This window comes from Betta splendens, chromosome 3 (genome assembly GCF_900634795.4).
Source record: "Betta splendens chromosome 3, fBetSpl5.4, whole genome shotgun sequence".
NCBI classification, from domain to species: domain Eukaryota; kingdom Metazoa; phylum Chordata; class Actinopteri; order Anabantiformes; family Osphronemidae; genus Betta; species Betta splendens.
Window position 1 is genome coordinate 18,401,012 of NC_040883.2, and position 21,333 is coordinate 18,422,344.

The window sequence follows — 21,333 nt, forward strand, 5'->3', positions numbered from 1 at the left end:
AAAACACAACAGGTACTGTAAGGCAGTAAATCATAAATACTTATCAAATTAATCCAAACAACTATATTCATACTCAACATTGATACCTTATTTCTGCATACTGTAACTTATTACTGATGTACAGTATGTACAAGTATTTTTGATACAAGTATTAACTAGTATTAGTGTTGTTTTTCTTTCTGTTTTCCTTTTTGCAATTTTTTTTTACTGACGGTGTTTTACTTTTCTTTTGGTCCCTAGTACTGCTGCTGTAAACACAAACATTTCCCTATTGTGGGATTAATAAAGTCGTATAACTCTGCACAATAAAGAATAAGCAAACTTAACCAAAACTAAACTCTACTCTTAATTTAGGTGGATAGTGGTTAAAGCCAATTAAACAATTTCCTGAGCAAAGTGATGGAATTTCACACACCAGGCCCGGAGACCATCCACCGGGACCCGTCCGGGCTTAGCCCGAAGGAGGAGCTGGATGCACTGGTGTTAGGCAGATTGGGCAGCAGTTAAGGACGAAAGAATGGGCGACTCAATCTCTCTGGAAAATAAATCTGACTATTGTGTCTCTGTTATTTGTAGATCACGTTGTCCTGTTGCCCTCATTGGACCAGGACCTTCAGCGTGCGCTAGGGTGGTTGCAGCTGAGTGCAAAGCGGCTGGGATGAGAATCAGTACTGTCTGAAGTCTGAAGCCATGGTTCTCGACTGTGGTTCGGTCTCTCCAGGTTGGAGCAGAGTTCCTGCCCCAAGTGGAGGAGTTCAAGTATCTTGGGGTCTTGTTCACGAGTGAGGGAAGGAAGGAGCGTGAGATTGACAGACGTATCGGTGCGGAGGCTGCAGCAATGCGGTCGGTGTACAGATCCATCGTGGTGAAGAGGGAGCTGAGCCGAAAGACAAAGCTCTCAATTTACCGGCCAATATACGTCCCTACCCTCACCTACAGTATGGACATGAGCTTTAGGTCATAACCGAAAGGACAAGATCTCGGATACAAGCGGCCAAAATGAGTGTCCTCCACAGGGTGGCTGGGCGCACCCTTAGAGGGGGAAGAGCTCTGCCGCCCGGGACGAGCTTGGAGTAGAGTCGCTGCTCCTCCACATTGAGATTAGCCTGTTGAGGCATCCAGGAGGCATCTGAAACAGATGCCTCCTGGATGTCCGAGCATGTCCCACTGGTAAGAGGCCCCAGAGAAGACCCAGGACACGCTGGAGGAGCTACTGTATACGTATGTCTCGGCTGGCCTGAGAACACCTTGGGATCCCACCGGAAGAGTTGGAGGAAGTGTGCAGAGAAGTGTGGAGCTCTCTGCTTAGACTGCTGCCCCTGTAATCCTGCCCTGGATAAGTGAGGATGGGTGGATAGATGGATGGAAGTGTAGCACTACAAAATATCTAAATATGTGCGCTCCATAAGAACTAAAGCCCTATCAACTATGTAAAGAAATAAAGATTCTTTACAGCAGTTCAACAAGCAGCCTGTATTAGGCTGAATGCCCTATTATGATGGAGAGCTTTGCTTTTACAAGAGGAGTATATAAGTAATACATGTACTGTTCTTGAATAATGGTTTACTTTTGGTTTTATTTAGTCCATTTTAAAAATTTGTGATGTCGGTGTGTTGGTGAAGAGGTTGAATTTGTGTGTGGGGGGGTGCAACCAGCTGCTGAAACCAAACAAATCAATTAAGCAAACAATAGGCACAAAATAAATAAGTAGGGATGTACCTTAGGATGACACATTCATAACTTATCAACTGCTGTACTGTGGTTTACCTGTGAACTTAATATTAATACTAATAATAGTGTAAGTGCACAAACTCATACAAACATATACAGTACATATACAGTATCATATACATACACATATGTATTATTATAAATGGTCCCATAATAATTAATAGTAGTCATGACATACATCATCACAACTACCATAATTACCATACATAAAGATGTTTTAATGAAACCAGGTCTGTTTACTTAAAATAAACCCAATACAAATGATGAGCTGTGTGGCAGGGCATGCTTCACCTTACAGTAGTTGTGCCCACAGTATATAACTGTAAATAAATATGTCTGGTAGCTTTTAATGTGAATATGTTAAAAAAACTAATTTGTTCTGATAGAAAATGAATTGAAAAAAGTAAAATATAAAAAGATTCACTTGACCAGACAAATGAACTAGAAACTATAATGTGGCTTCAAACCCTCAGATTCAGTACTGTTTAATTAAATTAAACAGGAGATGAATTAACTAGGAAAGTAGGAACAAATCATCATTTTAAAGGAAGAGAAAAAATGAGCAAAGAAGTCAAAAACAATCTTAAACTATGCTAAGAAATGAATAGAACAAACAAAAAAAACTGTGCTTGGCAGGTAACTTTAAATTAAATTAAATACAAATCCTACTGTAAATAGATATGTGAAGTTGAAACCTGAATATAAAACTTAAATTACAAACCTTACCCAAACAGAGTAACAAATACCAGAAATGGTAAAATTAAATGTCAAAATCAAAGTGCCAGCATCAAAACCCAGTCCAGACAAACAAGGCTAACATTTGATTGTAGAGCATTTGCTTGGGGAGCAGGTTCAAAGCTCATGAGTAAGACACTTCACACTGCTGTACAGTAGCTCCCCAGGCACCGCACTACTCCCCTCAAAGGATGGGTAAAAATGCAGAGTAATGGCCCCGATGAGGGATCAATAAAGTTCAATAATAGTCCTTCAAATCCAGGTGAAGGTGACAGCGTGATTGGTTCAGGGCAAAAGAAACAGGAAACGACGGAGTGACTTGGCGAAACAGAAACATATCAACCAAAACACAAGTTGTTTGTTAATGTCACAGGTCGACCTGACGGAGATGTTTGTTTGCTGTCACTTTCCTCTGCAAGTGAGTAAAGTTGTTACAATAACTACTTGATAAGACTGTACCCTGCATTTATCTAGAGCTGCCCAGTGTGTTTGATACTGCTTGGTATGAAAAGTGTTTAATATTAAATTAATTACGAGGACATTATAAAAAAATAATAACTTTTATAAATAAATGAGACAATTTTGTAAACTGACCATAAAATTATGAAATAATCAAACATTTTCCAAACTAAGCTTATACAGTAATTATGAAATATCTTTCATTATACTGTAAAATCTGCTCAATATTATAAAATTCTATGTCATAATAAGTATTGTCGTAATACAAATTATAACATCTGCCTTTTTATTTAAATCCATAAGTTTTTATTTCAAAATGTTGTTTTTCCAAAGTCGGCTTTTATTCAATAATGCCCTTTTCCCCAATGCTGTATTTGTTTCATAATGCTATTTTTCAGAAGAAAGACTTTGTCTCTCAATCAAGTCAAACAGGGCGAAGGCAAATGTGCGATTGGCTACTCATTAACTCAGACATGGGCAACAGCACTTTAGGTATCGATTCAAGTCTGGTGGCGAAACAATCTCTGCTACCTCCTATATGGTAGTAGACACCTTAAAATGTAGCTGTAGCCCTGACAACTGGCACAGTGGAAAAGGGCATTATGGAATAAAAAACGACTAAGAAAACAACATTTTCTGGAACGACTTCTGGATTTGAATAAAAAGGCAGATGTTAAAATTATGAACATAATTCTATTTCATAAATATTGAAATAGAATTAGAAATAGAATTTCATAATAATGAGCAGATTTTAAAGCATAATGAAACATTTCATAATAATAGGCTTAATTTGGAAAATGTTTAATTATTTTATCATTTCAATGGTCAGTTTACATATTTATCTTATTTATCTATATAGGTCTTTATTTCATGTCCTATTAATTATTTTAATATTAAACACTTTGGAGTCCCATAGCCTGGTGCCTCTCTATTCCCTCAAGCGCTTGTGTTCTCATGCTTGTAAATCTTCATCTTCTGGTCTGTATAATATTTCCCCCGATGCAACTTTACGGCTGGACGTTAATCTGGTGTAGGTTAAGCAGGTGGGTGAAGGTGGAGAAGTGTCAGCGGACTGGAGATGCTGTAAGAAAGGCAAAAAGGCACAAACAACGTTGTCGCAATGACTTTCCCAATGTTAGTGGCCTGTTCTACACACACGGTGTTCCTCAGATTTGTGTGTTGGTCGATGAATAATGCCATTACCTCGTCGGTTGTCATTACAATGGTTGTCCCCATTTGCATGATTTAGTTGGTTTTAAATGTTTAGTCATAGCCTCTTTCTTTCCGTAAGACGTTTCCAGTCTGGTTTACCTGAGAAGCTTTACATCAATATTTGAAGCTGCACAATCGTCCCCTGTTGAGTATTTTACTTTGTACTGTTCTAAGACTTTCCCTTTCTCTCTGTGACAAAGAGATGTTCTGGTAATGAAAATAGCCACAACTGCAGCACTAAGTACTTTATGAAGTACTTCTACTCAGTCAAGGCACTGTTGTTATTACTCTGTCACTAAAGAGTAGAACAGCCTCCACATATGATATGTCTAAATATCTTCAATATCATCTTTGCATTTTGAGGAACAAATGATTCATTAATGTTGTGCCTATGACTTAGCTCTCATGTACAGTTACCTTGAGTTGTTGTCCCAGACATAGCCTTTTAGCAGCCACATTAACCTGATGCAAACATGTCCTGATGTTCACATTTCGAGGAAGAGCTGCCAAAGCTTGGCATGTTTTCCACAAAAACACAATGGGCTGCGTACATGGGTGGGAGGCCAGTGGGAGCTCGTGGCCTTGACTCTGTAGCAGTGACGCCGGCTGGTGGGGCTGAACAGCTGGTGTGGCCACTAGGAAGGGGGGGCACATTTTATCTTCCTGCTTCAGAGGCATTACAGACATTACAGATCAGGAAATACATGCACCTCTAATGACCATGTATTGTAAGAAACCGTTGATCAGTAATATTAAGATACTTTCAAATCATGAATGTTTTCACCTATGGAAACTCTTGTTTTAATATTTTAACTCATCCAGTATAAATGTTATACAGTAGCGGTTGTTTTTTGAACGGTTCCTATCAAATTAAACCACTACAGGACATGCAGCATTAAAATGATTTGCCAGTAGCTGTGCGGCTGGTAAGGTTATGTGTAACTCACCACACTTCAGACATTACACTACTGTACATATAAATAAAGAGTAAGTGCATCCCACCTCTTCTGTCATACACAAAGACTTTATATAAGAGACGTGAGCGGCTACAGCACATGGATACATATATTTTTAAAAACAAATAAATAGAATGTTTTTTTTTCTTTGTTTGTTTCCAGTGCTGCAACTGAGGCAAAGCAATAATCTCTACTGTATGTCCTGTATCAACGTTATTTCTTTCCTCTCCACACGTAATTTTGCTTTACGAGCTTCACCATTTTCTGACCCAATCGTGTCTGCAACATGTTGGTCTGGTCTATACAAACATCATCATTAGAGGTTTTTACTTTTTAGTTTCTCTGCATAAAAATAATACATATAAGAAAATGTGTTTAAAAGGCTTTTTTCCCCTGTACAATCCACATTTATAGATTATTGCATTTCACAATAAAAACAGTGTCCAGTGAACATGGAACCAGCTGTCAGCCAGCGAGATTCCACCTCCACACAGCTTTGACACTGTCCATCAGGCCTGGCAATGTTGTACTAATGGGCAGGAAATAACTAGGGAAGTTGCTCCCCCTGTTTTCCAGAGTGACAGGTTCATTCCTAGAAATATATTCAGCAAAGCGATTGTGCTGTAATTGCACTGCTTTTTGAAGCTGATCACTTGCATCGCTGTCATATGAAAGAGGTGGAAGCCCTAAATACTGAAAACCTGGAGTTAATGTCAACAAATCAATAACATTGGTTTTGGTTGCAGATTTGACAGCAAGAATAATAAACTTACACAGCCACATACTGTACACTACACACAGGCATTCATCAAGTTCAAAGCATTTTGGCTGTTCAAACAGCCAAAATGTTTTTTCTTCCCTCCTAAAATAAATCATAACCAATTTTGAATCAACAGATGACATTCTAATGCATCAGTGAGCACACAGACACATTTTGAAACAATTTAAGACACATGATGCCAAACACACTTCACACACGTCCTGAACAATACAGCATATTTTATTTTTACTCCCATCATTTAATTTCATGCGGTTAAAAGACAGGCTGTTTTAAATGAAAAACATTTAAGACGCAACTCTTCATTCTGAATTTCTATTAAAGATGTAGATTTCGTCACCAGGCGTTTTTCAGTGAGGTACTTCTGTGTTTCACCTACACTTGTTGATTGAAAGAATCCTAATTGAGAAGTCCATTTAGTTTGACTTAGAAATTTAAATCTGACTGCACAGTTAGTTTAACTTATGTTCTCTTATGAAAACTGTGGACCTGAAGGCAATGCCTATGTTAAATTTAAATAAAATCAACAACAACAACAAACAACTACTATAAACATTGAGTCCTGGCAACTAGACTTTGTTCTCTAGTCCAGTTGCAAGGAATCAACTTTCATGCCATATGAAGTATTGTTCCTTGTTTGCATTTCTTTTAATATACAACAGTGACTCCACTCCACCAGAATGCACCAGGTTCAATTGTTGGGACCTACATACTGCAACTAACCAGCCTCAGCAGCATGAACTGATATGTAGATCGCTGCACCGTAACAAGGTGCTGAGTCTAACAGCATACCAGCATTTGTTGTGTATCTAATATAAAATAATTGCTCTGACAGACCATGAATCACAGGAATTTATCCCTGCTTCAGATCAAAAGGTGCACTGAATCACACATTGCAAACACTTGCGTCACTTTATTTACTGGTGAACACAATTGATGGCCAAATCCACGCAAAGGCTTTTCTTTGATTTATCTGTCTGTAGTTTTCTTTGTTGGAGACGGCAGATAATGAATTTTAAACCACAATAAAGTGCTTCTGGAATGTATTTGTTTTAGTAAAATGATGAAAAGGTTTTTATGGGGTTGTGTCAATATGCACAAGCATTCACTCAGTTAAGCACACTGGCCTCTACCCCTTGTTTCTCCTATTTGAAGTATAGTGAGTCATGTTTAAGATTCAGTTTTTAAGAATCAAAATAATGCTTCACTTTTACTGTTTGACTGTGCATCCTTGCTAAACGATGGTTTAAAGCCACACTTGTAGCTTGACCGCAGCGTGCAATGATGGTTGGTCCAGCTATTGATTGCTCAGTCTAACAATTCAGTCTAGAGGGAAATGCCTCAAACTGCAGATTGGATTTGGTGATTGCGCATGCGGCCCTTGATTTGTTTGTGTGGTTGGAGGCGTCAACGCGGCGTCCGTTGTTTGGTACATTATTTGAGGATTTGTGCTGCACTTGTGGCTATTGAAGTAAAATAGTGACAAAATTGGTATTGTAAGGACTGAGACATACAGTCACAATATAGCAAAGATAACATGCAAATATAACATGAAACAAATCACTTGCATATGCAGCCAACTCAAAAACTATACTCACCTGAAGTAAATGTTAAGCAAGTGTCGCAAGTGACCACGTTATCTGGAGAACAAATTACAACATTAGCTGTGTTTTGTTTATTAAGGAGCCTTATTAAACAATTCGTTCTTAACAGTTCAATAATTGATTTTTTTTTTGTTGTTGTTGTGATTTTTTCCCTTCATATCTAAAAAAATCCCCTTATTGGTTAAAAGATTGTGAAAAAATGCTGCTTTATCTCATTTGATGTTTTGTGACATTTTCACTTTTGTGCCAAGTGAAAATATCCGAAACATCTGTTATCATTAGCTCTGTGTTACAGTTTCCTGCCACCTGCCTGTGTGCACATCTCCAACTGGCAATACAGGGAAACCCCTCCACTGAAGGATACTTGACGTGCTGGGTGATATTTTTCTAACTCAGTGGGACGTTGTGAAAATAAGTGATTGCAAAAGGAGAATAAATACTTACTGTATTGCTGTAGCAAGTGCAGTATTGAAAAAAGAAATCACTAGTGTTAAACACAGCAGATGTCATGTTTGTCATTCAATGTAAGATTCTTTGGTTTAAGGTTTATTTATCTGTGTTATTCAAATAGACAGTTTGTTAATAAGTAGATGTTAAATGTTTGTGCTTGACTAAAGAATGGTAAAAATACTAATGCCCTGTGGCAAGAAAATGCAGCAATCATAATCATGATGATACTAACACTACTGTATATTTTCTGTTTTAGCAGTGGACCCATTCACAAGCAGAAAGTTTTAAAGAATCTTTTTTCCAATGAGGGCAGAGTAACTACAGCATTAACCAAACTTTATGCCTAATAGCTAAGTTAAGACATTGTCAAGATATTCGCTTGACTGTCAGCATTGTAGTCCTGCACCCTGCCCTTGAACCATTTAGTCATTCTGACATTGGTGCTATTTAACTATAGCGTGGAGGAGGCTGCAGTCGCAAAGTTTTGTTCCAGAGTGTGGGAAGCAGAGATGCTAGAATGAGGAACCTAGAGTGTAATAAAATAAAAGAATGTTCTTAGTATAAAGAGCAGTAAAGAAATATTAACACGTTTCTGCAAAGTTAAATGACACTCTCCCTTTGATGTAAAATCACTGTAATTATTAAATGCATTTACTGTACACTCATGGATTTTACAGCAATAAGCCTTCATTATGTTGACTGTACAGTAACATTTGAATTTCCCATTCAGATGAATAAAGTATCTAATATACATGAGAAAGATGTGTTGAAGTGTATGGGCTTTGTTACAGTCTGCAGGTACAGTATGGGCAAAGCAAGGCCGTTCAAGATCGTGGTCAGACTGTTTAGATAAGGCTAAAACCTTGTGGGCTAAAAACATTTGGACAAAAGGCAAAACCTTTCTTTTGGCGTTTTTATTTTTATTTTTTTATATTTTTCTATATTTTCACCCACCCAAATGTACAGGATCTGACTTTTATCATATTTTCCTCGTGGTACCTGGCATCTCTGTCGGTCAGTGTCTTTTCTACATAGCTCTTACTGCCTGGCTAAAACCTCTCAGAAGGAATTAACCTAAAGTCCTTGAATTGCATATGTTGGAGCTTTTTCAGCCGAGTTTCTTGTCAAAGTCTGTCTTTCGCCTATATCGTTCAGTGTAGAATAATTGCTTAGACACAGCATGCAGTCCATTAACGTGTGGTAAGCTTCCCATTAAACTTGCATAGTGGTAAGATGGGTAGCATGACAAGCACTGTAATGTAATGGCTTCTCTTCACTGCCAAATACAGAGTGACTTTATGTCATACATCATTATGAAGGCAGAAATGCCAGACTTTGAGGGAGGCGGGCCACACATCTGCCAAAATCACCATGCATGAGTGGAAATAAGACATAGCCCAAGCTCACAGTGTCTGGATGCTTCATGCATGCACCGTATATAAATCATTCAAACCCAGCCACTAAACCGTAGCTATACTGGCAGGCATCTTATATCCTCTTGGCACAGGACAATGACCAAAGAATGATAAAACTAATTAATAAATCCCCAAATTATTATTTGAATTAAGTTAGAACCTAATTTCATGTCTAGGAGTTTCTGCAAAAGACTTAATGGCTACATTTCCAGTCAACTTCATTTGAACATGTGAAAGCAATCACACTTATCACAGCACTTGGGGATATTCCTAAACCTCTGCTCCGAGTGGTGCTACAGAAAAATCCAAGTAATTACTTAAATCAATATTAATATGGTAATATATGTATAAAGAGCAAAGGAAGTTTAGAATGTGTGGGACTTTATAAAATCATTTTTCCTGTTTTTGTGCCCTGTAGTCGTTGATTTAAATGTGCCAAAACAACAAAGGACTTTATCAGCGAGTGCAGTCAAAAAAAATAAATCCCATTCTTATCGCCGAGGTGAGTTTAAGCCAATACTCATGTGCGCAGACAGCGACTCAAAGGGTCAACCGCATGCTAACAGCGAGCAGCTGAAGGTCAGGTTTCTTGTTTAGAGTCTGCTTTGTGGCTTTTTTAGACAGAGGTCGTCACGACACATTGTTTTCTCAAAGGCATCCATCAAAGCCATCTCCTTTGGCATTGATTACTTTGGCTCATTAAGTAGCTCTCTGAAGACCAAAGCTGTTTCAGTCATAGACCCCCACCCTCCCTCTACACACGCCCTGGCCAGCATCCCCCCACGTGTACACACATTACCACTTTAAAATGTAGAATTTTTTTTTCTAAATCAATTGTACAAAATCAGCAATGAAAGCAGAAGATATTGTTCGCCATTAAATCTGTTATATCACTAGTTGAAAATGATACCTACATAGGCCATTTCAAAAGGCCATTTCATGTCAATACAAATTCCTTAATCGACTATTCCGGAATATTCATATTATATTTATGCCATGTGGTGTTGTGGTATATTTTTATATCCTCTTGCGATACGTTCTCCAAAGCGTCAAGAAGAATACAACACAAAGGAGAAAACATGCACTCAGTGGATTTAGACACAATCACCTGACTTTTCCATCCAAACTAGGACTTCTTTTTAAATCAATAGTGCCAGTGATGCTTGATTGCATTCTGTAAGAAATGCATTGAATGGTGGCTTCAATGCAACTCAAATCAATGCTATTTGTCGATCCAGGAAATTACTTGTGTCGTGAAACCCGAGACCGTAACAAGACAGAAATACCCTGTCATTGACATTTGTTTAAGAGGAAATTGTCTCCACTTTCAGGCCTTCAGACGGTTTGAGTGATAAAGTTCACTCTTCAAATATGAATACTTCTATAATGTCCAGGTAAGATCCTATCTTAGAGGTTTTAAAATGAAATTAAGACAATTTTGGCACATGTTAAGCAGAAGAAATGAAGACAAATTTGCTTGATTCCCTTCAGTGGAGCCTGTAGATTAAAGCCATATTGACTGTGACTCTAATGTGGTGACTTTGAGCAGGGAAGCATGGGTCCTAAGTGTCATATTAGGTTTTGGCACAGCCAGGTTAGGGTGACATAGCTCAAGGAGAAAGAAATAGGGCTGGCAAAGATGAGCCAGAAAAGTAAGCTCAAATGGATCAGGTAGCTGGCAGAAAGACGTGTCACAGAACATTGTCAGGGGGCGGGTATTTTTAGGCCCAGCAGCCACAGTTCACTGGCACTTTTACAAGAAGGATTGTAGGGCGACTGTATAAGATAGGGGAAGAAAGCGAAGGAGAGAGCAACAATAAAGTGTCACTGAGGGAACCTTTTGTGTAAGACATGCAGCAGCAGGGACGTGAACATAGCTCAGGGTCTTAGCGTTTTACACACACTTTTTAATTTTGTGACAGCAATGTTGAAGCCCAATCGTTTCTTGCGTATTTGACCATGTCAGGTAGCGATTCGATCAAACGCATCGGGTCAACAAGGAAATATGCAATCTATGAGAATTCAATATGCGATTGAGTAGCGGCGTGAATAGACCCACGACACAGAATGGCAGCGAGCGCTTACTCTCTTCCTTTGTGACCCTCCACGAAACCTTGTGTTTAAGCTGAACTAACTTCAAGGACAAAACTGACAATGGGAACAAGTGGCATAATTAATGAGATCCCAGGCCTCCCTGCAGATAATTGATACGGGCCAAGGTTTTGGCAGAAGTAAAGAAAGGAAGAAAAAATGGAGCACAAGGCAGTGTGTAAAATCTAATGAAGAACAGCTCAGGTTTTTTTAACACAAGTGCATGGACTGTGTGCTAAACCTGAGAGATACGGCGAGTGAAATAAAAGGTGGAGGAAACACATGGAAAATGCATCTAACAGATAAACCAGAATACAGAACCTTGTAGTTCCTCCAAACCATGATCCTATCAGCCTCCTGTAACAAGCTCCCAACAGTCCTGCTGCTTTGGTCATGACAGGTATAGATGGCACATATCACACAAGCACATGTAATGTTCTTGTCTTTAGTTTGTTCCAAACCCTCTTCATACAATGAACACAGTCTGCACGTTGAAAGGTGCTCAACTCTCACATTAAATGCTTTTCATCAGCGCTGATGAACAAGCTTGACTGGTTAGCGCATCTAAGGCTTAGTCACTGATGCCTGCTGGAGCCGGCTAATTACAACCGCTCCAGTAGGAAGTCGGGTTGTGTCTTTCCGGTGCGTCCTGACGCGCTGGTGTATATCGAAGGTTATTTTTCAATTTGCTAATGACAGAACGCTGCAACATCTTCTCGTCCGCTGACTTCCAGCAGGCGACCCGGAAATCAATTGAGGTCTGGCATCGCTGGGAAAGTTCTCACTCGGTGGCGGCCAGCTTCCATTGATTTCCCGCGATCAAAATGCACAGAGCGGTGGGGCTGCAGAAAATCCCATCTTTGGCTTTGAAAGAAATGAGCAGAATAATGAGGTGATGAAAATATCCAGGACAAAATAAAAAAGCACAGGGACTTCTATTTTCAATCAGACACTATTTTGTTTTAGCTCGTGTTTGCTCCCTTTTCACCTGGAGAAGCCTTTGTAACCTAGTTCAAGTTCACACAGATGGCTCTTTTTCTGCGCGATGAGCAACGTTTGTTCCTGTTCTTTTCATTCTGAAATCTAAACAGTCCTCGCTCCTGATCTCATAATACATTTTCTTTCACACCTTCCCGGACCAGTGCAGCCCTGAATGTTTCTGGTGTGTCAAACACAAGCCTTTAAAAACCTGTAACAAGCATTGACAATCATTAGTATAAGTATTAGATCTTGCCGTGGGGATTTCTTCAAATGTGATTGCCATTTTAACGACGGTTATGCAGCTGGCTTTTCAACAGCGACTGGAGGAGTGTGAGAAATTAAATCCCTTAGTCTAATTGTTTCAATATGGTGAAAACTGAAAGGTGTCGGCACAGGCTTGTTGCTTTTATTGATGTCGCCTTTTAACAGCCTCACACCTAATTGTAATGTGTAACTAATTATGCCTCTTTAGGCAAAACTGAGTGAAAACACTCTAGTTTAGAGACAAGATAAACTTGCTTCCCTTCAGGTGTTCTTGTATGTTTCAAAAGCCCTCCTTCATGGCACCTTATAGTCATGTTAATGTAGGCTGGCTATTTGAAGGCAGATTGTGATGGATATTGTGTGTAATTGCATCACTTATGATTCATCTATTTTTAGAATCTAACCTCTGTCACGGCGTCAGTCTTGATGGCCAGGGGCTTAAAGCAGGAGCAGGGCAACTCTTTGCCTCCTGAGGTTGACCGATGACAAAAGTTTCAATGCACACCAGGAGAAATTACCAGCCTGACAGTTTCTTGTTTCCATGGACAGTAATAGTGAGAGAGAAATCAATTTCTTCCACCTCTACCATCCAAATGTGTCAGGAGCAGCTCTGGTAGTTTTAAGGAGGCAGCTGGCAAGCTGCGAGTTTGTGCCTCTGCTCATTAAATTGACCCTCATGCCATATTGAAGTTCCTGCTACAAACTGATATTACGGGAGATGGGCTGATTATTCTTCACCTGCTTCTCAGCCCTTTTCCACATTCTCTTCATTATTATTTCTGTTGTATTACAAGCTAGCAGTTACGTTTTGACAAGCATCAGCTCTCAACAGCCATCAGCTTGATTGAAAATCTGCATTTTTAGAGTGGGGAGTTATTTCCTGTGTGTCAGTACAATGAAGACTTATCATTTTGGTGGGGAAATCTAACATAGCACTCCTGTACTGCATATATGTACGCTTTAATTTATTGGCAGTGTGCTGCATTTGACATGTTTTTCTACACTTCAATTTTTAACAGTAGAAAACCAGTCTATGTGGCCAAATAGAGACTCCCTGCGTGATGCTTCTTTCTTAAATGGCATAATACTATTGAGAGAATGACTTAGTGGCTATTCTCCCCAGTTTATTAGATTTTGCCAGCTTAGTCTGCAGCTCTCATTCAGATTGTCTCAAATAAGGGTCATAGATTTATTGTCTAGTTGAATGTCTGTCACTTTCACTAATGCATTCTTGACTCTTGCACATTACCAGTAAAGTAATGATATGTACAGCAGGATGATTTAAAAAGTGGTTACTCAGTAGATAGAAAAACGTTGAGGAGACTATACTGCATATGTCAGTAAAGAAATACTACTACAGTATACTGTACTGTAAATTACTACTGGTTGTTTGCTGATAGATAGCAAAGCACAAGAATCCTCGGTTTTCCCATGTTAATTAAGCGTCTTAAATGTAGCTCCTTGACTTGTATGGCAACTGAAATGTCTAAGAACTTCCCAGATTTCATCTTCACATCTTAAAATATGCATGAACCAGTTAAAAAGGAACAGAAACTTTGAGGGAACGCTTTAGTTTGCAGTGATGTGTGGTGCCTCATCCTCATTATGGATCTCAAACAATGCCCAAGGGCCTCATTTTGACCAATGCTGATGTATGTGAACATGGCCCCAAAATGCACTGCACAAACACACAGACACTGAAAATGTTTTGCTTCCGTTTCTTGATGCTAATCTCACTTGAGGATTATACTTTCTGAGAACAGTGATTCCCACATGTCAAAGTCAGTGCACATTTTCATGTTTCAGTGAAGAATCCGCAGCCTCAGGAACACGTAATCATTTACATGTTGCTCTGCAGTGTTTTCAAAGTGTGTTCCCCCTCTTTCTCCCCATTTCGGCGACTGTCTTGTTTCTCTCATCCCTTCTATTGTGTTTCCTGTCCTGTTGGAAGTAAACAATACAAACAATCCTCAAGGCTTGGCAAACCCTCAAACCACGCTGCCATTGGAAAGTTTCATTTGTTTACCAATTCGAAGGTACATACTGTCGATGGCACCTTCCTGAAAATACACATATCAGCAACATTAATCTCTGCCTTTACTTAGGGATCTATGCAAACAGGTGGACAAAGACAAAGCAAACAGGATCACGTCTTTCAATGTGGCAGACGAGTGCAGTTAAAATATGAAAGCTGAAATTGCTCTCGCTTTCTTTGTCATTACCCAGAAACGCTCACTTATCCCATCCACAATCATCAGAAACACACTCCCAGCTGCACCTCTAGAGTGGATCCTCCTAATTAATAACTTAATTAAAAACACTTATGGGATAATGAAAGGGGTCACATTTGTCCCTAATCAATCAAACACATTCTTTTTGGGGGCCTCAGAGAGCATTATTAGTGATACAGCATAGTGCTTCACACGCACACATTCAGTTTCATTTTGTAATTACATCTGCTACTTTTAGCAGTTGTTAAAGTCCCAGGAAAAAAGGAAATTGCTCGAAGTTCACATCTGTATGTGTCAAAGGAATTGTGACCACATTTAAAAAAGTGAGGATCACTGACAGTGCTCAAAGTCAGATTAAGTGGCTTGGTGCTAAAGAGAATCCAAGATTGTTTTTGTCTCCAGGGACAAGCTGAGGGGAAAATAACTTTTCTACATCTGAAGCAAGACAAGTCACTTTGTTTTTATCTGTTCAATGTCGTTGCCCCGGCCGCTCATTGGCTAATCAATGAAACCCAAGAGGGCTCATCAGGCACGAAGGAATGTCAGCCAAAAGCCTTTGATCCGCTGACCTTCATCCGCTGTGCTCCAGCAAAGATACCATAGAGAGTGATCCGTGTTTGCATGCTTTTAATGGGCCTCAGAGGGCCTCGGTGATGGTCCTTTGGCTTCCAGAGGGTCAGTTCTGTAACTGTACATTTTGTGTCTGACATCTGCCCAAAGATGTGGACACCATCATACACAATGGTAAACGTAAGCTAATAAGATGGCTCCACGCTAATCGGTACAGTAAAATGCTGACAACGAGCATGTGTCAAACATCCAGCTGCAATTCTTTCAATGGCACAAAGTTGCCAAGGTATTTCTATAACCTTTGCGAAGAAGTCACATAAAGACACACGCAGCTGTTGTTTTAATTTTCTCAAGCAACTAGAGAAAATCAAGATATTAATGTCAACATTACCTGTATGCTGGCGACAGGGTCGATGTGTGTGTGTGTGTGTGTGTGTGTGTGCGTGTGTGTGTGTGTGTGTGTGTGTGTGTGAGTGTGTGTGTTTGCTGAGATGTTCTAATAGCGTTCGGGCTGGGACTGAGAAACTGATTCGGCTCTCTGAAGCATCCATTTATCTTAATCTGGGGTGACCTGTATCCTCGACATCCCCTGCTGTACAGTCTCTCCCTTTAAAACGAAATTCCACACTCCATCCTCACGTGTACCATCCTTCTCTTAACCATAATTGATGACTGTAACCTTTTAATGGTCCAAAATATTCATTCACAGCTAAAGCAGACTCGATATTGTCCATGGACCAGGAAATAATTTCCTGCATGGAAATAAAAAGGAGACAGGAAGACAAGGTTTGCTCAAGCATGTTACAAAAGGGTAATCTATAATCAGAGAGCGAGTCTGACATTTTGACACTGTAGGCACATCTGGTGGATAAATCAGAGAAACGAGGACAGTAGCCACATTTCATGCACTGATCTGTACATTTTAAAGCTGATTCTAGAAAAAAAAACCTTTGGACAAAGAATAATAAAGACATATGCCAATAGGTGTATAACTAAATGTTGCAATAGTAAAACAATGACTTACAGTATAAAATGGTGTCCTCTCCCTGTAGCCCATTACATATTAACATAGGAAAAGCTGCATGTATTAGTTGTTGTGTTTAATATACTGTATCATACTGTATATATAGTATATAGCATTCAGGCCACAGTGTATATATCGATACATAGCGGTCATATTAATACTAAATAGGAGAAATGCTTTATTATGGTTTCTCTCTCTGTGTACAGTTAACTGCAGTGGTTTGGTTTTATCTGACCCTTTGAAACCAAGCAATTTGTCAAAGAGACTTGACATTTTTACCTTTAATGGGGCCTAAATTAACCCAAGTGGCTCTGTTATTCTCCCATTTATTTCCTCCTTTTCCAATTAGCATGCAAGAATTTGAGCACATGCATCTTTACGGGCAAACGGATCGAAAGCAGACCTGCGTTTAAACAATGCGGAGGACTCGGCGGAGGCTTGTGGTTTATGGAACTGCTATGTGAGATTCACTGCACCTGTGTTTATAGTGTGATTTAGTGTTTATAGTGGGATACAGTAAATGTTTTGTCACTGTCATCTTTAGTTATGACAACTATCTCTTCACATTCTTATTAATTATTGTAATATTAGAAATCCACTATGAAGTGAGTACGAGTGCCGTAGAATTGTCAGCTTATATAACATGACTATTGTCTGTGAGACCAAGCAGGCCACGATTTGAATGGCTTTACCGAATTATTTCAGTAGCAGAGCAGGAATGTGATTATTACAGAATCACTAGCAGCAGCAGAACAAGCATAAATTCTCTGCTTTAGTCTGAGACAAATGTGCAGAAAGGTGTGGGCCAAAGTGGAGAAAGAGCAGATATGAATACATTATAAGGGAAAGGGCACTGGGAGAGAAAAGGAGGTAGAGGAAGGTTTTACTTTCTTAGTTTCACCTCCAGAGAGGCTCAGTGCTTATCGCTGCACAGCGTTGGCTTGGAGCACACAGTACCAGGAAAGTGGAAGCTTTATACTGTACACATTACCCACAGTACAGTATATGACGATGTACAGGATACGACAGCATAATACATGGCCTGAAAAACTCCAAACCCTGGACCCTTGACCTGCACAGACATCCAAAAAAATAAACTTCTATGTATGAGAGGCTTTGTGTATGAAATCTATTATAAATGCATTTGAGTTACTTGCCTTCTATTTGTCCTGGGAAATATCTGACCCTCTCCATCACGTCTGTTCCTCATAGAGTCCATCTGTAGCTGCTGCTGCCTGACCCTTCTAATAATACATTAAAGTTGCTGAGCTGAACAGCTCTGGTACAGAAGGACGTATCTGTGCTTTGAATCTTTTTTTTCTACACATATCTTATCCCAGTTCCTAATTCAATTTTCCATATTACAGTATAATTTTACCAGTGATGTCAGATCAGCTTTTGCTGGATGGGTCAGCAGCGGTCCAGCCTACATACTGTAGCGTTACTGGTGTCATCTGGTGCTGGTGTCACCACCATCTCTAGTCTAATCCACAACCTACAGCACGGCTTTGACAGTAGCCTAATTTTTCATTCAGCGCGCGTAACACTTCATATCAAATGTGATCACATCCTGTTACCATTACACGTGACAAATGTATCAGCTGCATCAATCAGTTCACAACTTGCTTTAGGTTGAGTTTTGCCTTTTCTCTGCCAAGAGAAATAATAGTGTTTAGTAATGAAGAAAGAGATTATTGTCCCCATTAAACACAATAATTAGTTGCATGATAGTCATATTAGGGTAACTGGAATGCATGCGGTGTTCAACGTGATGGATCGCATTATTTAAGGCAACAATATGTTTATGTGCGCGAGCAGTTTTAATGTTTCAATTAAGGGTAAATCCGGCTTTATTGCAGACAGCGTGTAGATGTGACCAGCTCAATTCTATTAGGCTCAAGTCAGGTGACCGTAATGGTAAATCTAGAACCATCCAGCCGTTCCACATTTGTTCTGCAGGTCAAGTGTTTTTCTCCAGTTTCCTCCTCAGAAATCTTGCTCCAAGTGTTTCTAGGAACATTATGCACTTTTGACATTGACCTTGGTCATTTGTTCATTGTAAGCTGCTGAGTGTTTGTCATTTTTATATATCTGTTTATATATATAAAGTATATATAGTATTATATATACTTTATATATAAATTACAGTAGATGTTAATACTGTAGGTGCAACTTTCAATACAATTTGAGATATCCTTCTGTACCAATAGGTTTCTCTACTCCTCCTCCACCATTAATTTACTTTAAGTCATCATAGGCCACAGCTGTTTAGGAAACAGCTTACAGTCGATTCCAGGTTAAAGTAAAATGTATGTGTTTTAAATGGACAGCGGTCAACAGCAATAAATACAAATCATTAAGGGAAGGCCAGGCTAGTTGGTATCAGCACACTTATAAAAGTGCAAAAAGTGCCAGGTTTCAAAATTACAATGATTCTGTTTTTTGTGTGGAGGTGCAGTGATGAAAGAGGTCATCGTCCTGATAGCACTCAGCCTGGTTCCAGGGCGGGGGTTTGAGAGGTCAGGATATGTGGCTGTGACTGCAGTCTTCTAGAAGGGCGTCCTACTGTAACTGCAGCTAATCTACATCCGAACACGTGATTTACTCAATTCTGTGGTTACATTTCATGAAAACAACACAAACGCCAGCCTACTGTAGCTGCATGTAGCCCCAACCCATGTGAGAACAGGAGGCAAGACTAGATCAGAAGATCAGACTGGAGCCTGAAAAAATGCTGTCACACACTGAAACCTTTGGCCCACGAATTTCTTTCTCTAAATGACAGCGAATCCTGTTTTCAGCAGGTCTACAGTGTAACACGGTTCCACTTTTACAGGAAGGCATTAGATGCAGGGGAACAAGGTGCTGGACATAAAACAGATGCTGTGGTATCATAACATGGCTGCACAATACATGATGTAGTTTATGTGAAATATTTTTTTTCTGCCCAAAAACATACTGTAATACCTGCATGTTTTGAGGCCTTGGTGGGATGTTAATTGAATTCACTCTGTGGGTTTTGTAACGGCTGCTTTGGGAGCTGTGTGCTAATTGTCGTGTGATGTTTGAATATTAGCTTAGCACCTGCTTGAGCAAGACACAAATCAGCATTTATTTATTGATCCACTGTTGTCTCTGCACTGTTAATGCCTCCAGTACTAATGTGCATGTAGACACACCACAAGGTGTTGTCTGCTTCACAGTCATGGGTTTATCTCGGTGTAGTGAATAGCTGTAATTCAAACACCCATTTTGAATGCATTGTGTAAGCACATGCTATGCTCCCTAGAGCAGTAGTTTAAATAGAAAAACTATTACTATGATCCTTGTCCCAGATCTATTACCCCAGTGATATTCACCTAAGGGGAAAACGTGACCTTCAAAACAAATCGCAAATAATATGTGCTACTCTGCATCCTGTGACTGCAGCGTCAGACACCGTGTCTCTGGGTGGACACATTTCTACAATGTTCGACAACCTGTGGACATTCATGACCATGAGTGCTGGCATCAAAGCAGCTGTGAGGCCATTTTGTTTGTGATCAGCTAGTTGACAGGAAAATGTATTATTGATCAGTTTATGCAACAGTGTGTTTTGGTTGGTGAGGGTTTAAATTAAGTCAGCAATATTAAGAAATGTTAGAACACCAGTGGAATACAGAACAGGGGCTCTCCACCATCTTGTCCATCCTCCATCGCTACAAGACAGTTAAGGCAGATATGACTCAACAAGATCGAGAACAGCCAGACCACAGGAAGTAGTAGAAGTTTGTCTTATGCATAATGTGCCACGTCCACTTTCTATGTATACCAAATCAAATACTAATACAGTATAATGTAAAGCACATATCATCATGGTGATTCTACAGTATATATTATTATATATAGCAGTAGTTCTACCAAAAACAAATTGATTTATTCCTTAAGTTCCTGGTTTTGTTTCTCTGCACCGTGCCTGTCTCTCCTCAGTGTGTTTGTAATCTTTATGATTTATTACCTTGTGTAACTGCACGTCTTGACAGTATCCTATGCTCTGTGCTTCTGTTTAATGATGGGTCAGGTTGGGTTTGAGCCCATCGGAGACTGATTAGGATATGATTGTTGCTAATGGGTCACATTATGCTGGGCTTCGCCAATCTGTGCAGGTGCAGATCTGCAAACTGGATTCATGTACGCTTCATGCGCTCTGAGCGTAGTTTTTAAAAAATATGCTCTGTAACAGCAACTGCAATTATTTTAAAACAATACTTCGAGGCGTATGCCTGAATCCTGACCTTCTGAGTCTAGTTTTATTCCATGTGGCACAGATGTATCAGTTTCACAAAAAGGTGATGGTATGAAAGTGTTAGATGTAAATAGATTTACCATAATTTCTTTTTTTTGTTCAAACAGTACCTACAAACAAAATATTATATTTTAGGTAGTTTTGCAAAGAGAATTTTTAATTAAATGTGGAATAATGTTACTTTCACAGTAAATAGCAACTGAGAACACAAAAGAACAGATGTGTTGCCATGGTGAGCAGAGGCATTGTGGTTACCCTTCATATGCTATCAATAGATTCAGATAGATCATAAGGCTGACATATAAAGACAGACCATTTTTCACACTTATATTCACACCTACGGGCAATTTGGAGTCAGTTTGAACCGCGGAGCTTCTAGCTACGACACCCATACGAACCACAGTGAGACAAACCTGTCCGGCCATTTAACTTCATTTAACGCCTCTAAATATGCAAAAAGAATGCTGAAGGGTGATGCAAGGTGATTATTGATTTTTTTTTCTCCTTGGCATCTTGACCACCACCATGTATTTGTTATTTTCCCAGA